Here is a 3639-nt window from a genome sequence, read left to right as displayed (position 1 = left end):
ACTAAGTGCCTGCGGCATGCAGTTGGATGCACTGTGACATCCATCCTAAGTGAGATGGATTACACAGAGCCAGTTTGATTTGAATAACAAGCGATTCGCTGGTTCAGATGTTGTGCTGCAGAGGTGGAGTTCTCTCACAGGAAGAGACCACAAGGTCCCAGCACACCAGGTGCTGGATTTAAAACATGCACTTGTCCTCTTGTTGCTCTACCTGTCTGACTATTGGTCACACTGGCTGATGCAGGAGCAGTGCTTGCAGGTGCTGTGCCTGGGCTGCATCAGACTGCAGTTAGAGAAATTTGTAACCTATTTGAGATGAAGAGAAAAAGCAGTGCAGCACAGGCAGGAAGCTTTAAACGCTTTTGTGCTTGTATTTCAAAATAACACAATAAAACCACTAGATGGCCACATTTATATCAATTTTCCTAAAATTGAATATTGTAAGCTTGACTGCTGTATTGACTTGCATTGTGAGGTATTGAAGCTGGAAGTGTGTCACCCTTTGTATGTGTTTAGCTGTCTTCATAGTTTCTTGTACACTATTTTGTGATTGTCTTAATATACACTCATCAACCACTAAGGTTCACCTTGCTGGTACTGGATCAGACCCTCTTCTGCCTTGGTTCTTCTTGGCACAGAGCCAACACGGCGCTGGAAACGTTCCTCAGAGATTTTGGTCCATATTGACAGATGCTGTAGCATCACCCAGTTGCTGCAGATTTGTCAGCTGCACATCTATGATGCAAATTTCCCATTCCTCTACAACCCAAAGGTACTCTTTTGGATTGATATCTGGTGACTGTGGGGGCTGTGTGAGTACAGTGGTTTCACTGTCACGTTTAAGAAACCAGTTTGAGATGGTTTGATGTGACATAGTGCTCTATCCTGCTGGAAGCAGCCATCAGAAGATGGGTGCATTGTGGTCATAAAGGGATGGGATCTTCTATTGTCCAGTCTTGGTGAGCCCATGTAAGCTGTAGCCTCACTTTCCTGTATTTAGCACCCGTTGTGGTCTTCTGCTGTTGTTGCACATCTGCTTCTTCCAGATGCTGCATATTCAGAGACGCTCTTCTGCAAACTTTGTAAGAGTGATAATTTTAGGTTACTGTTGCCTTCCTATCAGCTTTAAACAGCATGGCCATTCAGCTTTAACCTCTGGCTTAAATCACCTTTCGTTTTGCGTTCTGATGCTCGGGTTGAACTTCAGCAGGTCGTGTATAAATGCATAAATATTAAGCATCATCTGCAGTCGCTAATTTGACTAGATTTCGCTGGTGTCAGAAAAATCAAATGTAGCAGTTCCCAGCAGTAGCATATCAGGCGCAACGGCAGATATCGCACAGAACGGCAGAGCAATTAAAAGAATGAAGAAAGTAAAAAAGTGTTTAAGCCAGAAACACGCCAACAACCAGTGAGACTGACAACATTCAGCAGCAGAGGTCTCATACAGCAGGTGAGGTGCGCCCTCTTGTGAAAGACATCAACACTGCAGCCCACATTTTCCGCATTGATGGTTGAATCCATCTCCCTGCTCACTGCGAAAAAAATGGGACCAAGTTTGTACAAGTCAGATGACTGATTCTTCACAGTCACAAATACCCCCCCCCCCCCCCCCAAATTAATGATAATTCACGTGAACGCAAATACAGACTTTTTGAGAACATAGACTTTTATATTCATTTCATATAAAAATGACACAAAAACTGACAAAGTACCAGTGCTTCAGGTATCTTCACAGGGACAATGAGCCACCTGCGTCACAGACACTGGGGAACACGCGACGCTTATCTCACACCTTCACATGATCACCTCAGTGGGTTCACATCCCTGCATATAAACACAAACCTTTACAGTAATCCACCAGCAGAGGACAGAGTAGCCCGGAAGAAACCCCTGCCCTTTAACATTCTTCTTCTCTACCTACAATCCTTGACTCCTCCTCTCACTCCTCCTCCTTTTCCCTTCTCCTTTACTTTTTTCCCCAGTTTTCTTTCTGACCTTCATGTCCCAAAGCCCTACTTCGCTGATTGGTTCCAGACGTGCCACTGAGCTCTTCTTGCCGACTCAACATTCCACAGCTGGAGACTGCGCACACACTAAAACACACACTTATACTTACTCCCTCTCCCTTCCCCCCTCAACCTTAGTCCAACTCACAGAGCAAAAAGAGCTGTGATTTTTTTTTTTTTTTCCACAACAGCTTCAGTGAAACACCAAAGCCTCAGACTGAAATGGCTCCAAAGCATTCCTTTAAGCAGGAAGACAGAAATGCACTCAAAAGCGAGGAAATAGTTGGCTATGAGGCAAACGTGAAATCTTAAATGACTTGAGGAAAAAAAAAAAGGAGAGATTTTTTTTCTTATGAAAGACTGAATTTGATATTGAAACATTTTTTTGGCTCTCATATTTGCAACTGTATCATTCATATGAGTGATGTTTTCTGTGCAGGGGAATTAGAAGTTTAAGTGTTGGCCAGTATCCCAAGAAAGTGGGGCATGCTTCCAAATATCTTTAAGAGTTTTATGTGAGTCAAACCTGCTTCATTAAAAAGACAAAGAGAGACAGAGAAAGATATAACAGAGAGAATGAGAAAAGTGAACCACGGGTCACTGAAATTACGAATCAGAAAAATATCAAATGTGACTGTGTTGAATACAAAGAAATTACTGCCCTTAAAAATGCTGAATCAGCTCCAGATGAGCGCAGTTACTGAGTGTTAAGGTGAATGACTAAAGGCAGGTGGACAACTAATCAGATCAAGACGACAGCAGAAAGTGCCGAAATGTATATCATAAAGTCATGGAAGCTCAAAGTCTGATCATTTGATGACAACCTTCAGTCCTGCTGTACCAAAAAAAAAAGACAATGCAGTCTATTTAAAGACCAGATTTCAGTTACAAACGTCTACTTATGTGCACAATTATAATGTATGCCCTCAGACAGTTTGAGGTCACTGGTCCCTGTCACCTTCCACACATTCACATTTAGACTTCTTCCTCCTCCTCTGCTCGCCCGACAGCTGGTGCCGACGTGTCAGATCAGGAAAGAGGAGGGTGGCGGGCTCACAAAACCACACATGCATTATGAGTTACACTTCTCTGCAGCTGCACAGATACTGAAAAAAAATCAGTGGGAAAGACATTTACACGAGAATCAACAAAAAAACAAAAAAAAAAACAAGTTCAAGTTCAGGTTAATACTGACACGGCAAAAAAAAAGAAAGAAAAAAAGCAAATCAGAAAAATGACTTGATCCCAAACAAGACTGCAGATATTCAAGCGGCAGAGAAATTCAGTTTGAACTGATCTATAGCTGTGAAATCTGTTTTGGCTTCATGATCAATCAAAATATAGCGTGAAAAAACTGACTTTGACACTAGAGAAGGAAGCACAGAGTTTCTGCATAAAACTGGCTTTATGCTGAATATTTCCAGCTGGGGCAAATTACTCCGATCTGATCTGATTATGGCCTTGAATGCTTTTAGGGAAGAGCTGTGCAGATGGAGGTACCTGATTTGTGAAGAAAAATAATAAAATAAACTGTTCAAATTTGGCATAAGATGATTTAGAAGATGGGGATTTCAATTTCAAAATATACATCTGCTGCGCTCCACACAGCTTTTCAGCACTTTAAAAAATC

Source organism: Archocentrus centrarchus, chromosome 8, assembly GCF_007364275.1.
Source record: "Archocentrus centrarchus isolate MPI-CPG fArcCen1 chromosome 8, fArcCen1, whole genome shotgun sequence".
Classification (NCBI taxonomy): domain Eukaryota; kingdom Metazoa; phylum Chordata; class Actinopteri; order Cichliformes; family Cichlidae; genus Archocentrus; species Archocentrus centrarchus.
The sequence above is the reverse complement of the archived record's forward strand: the minus strand, read 5'-3'. Positions refer to the sequence as shown.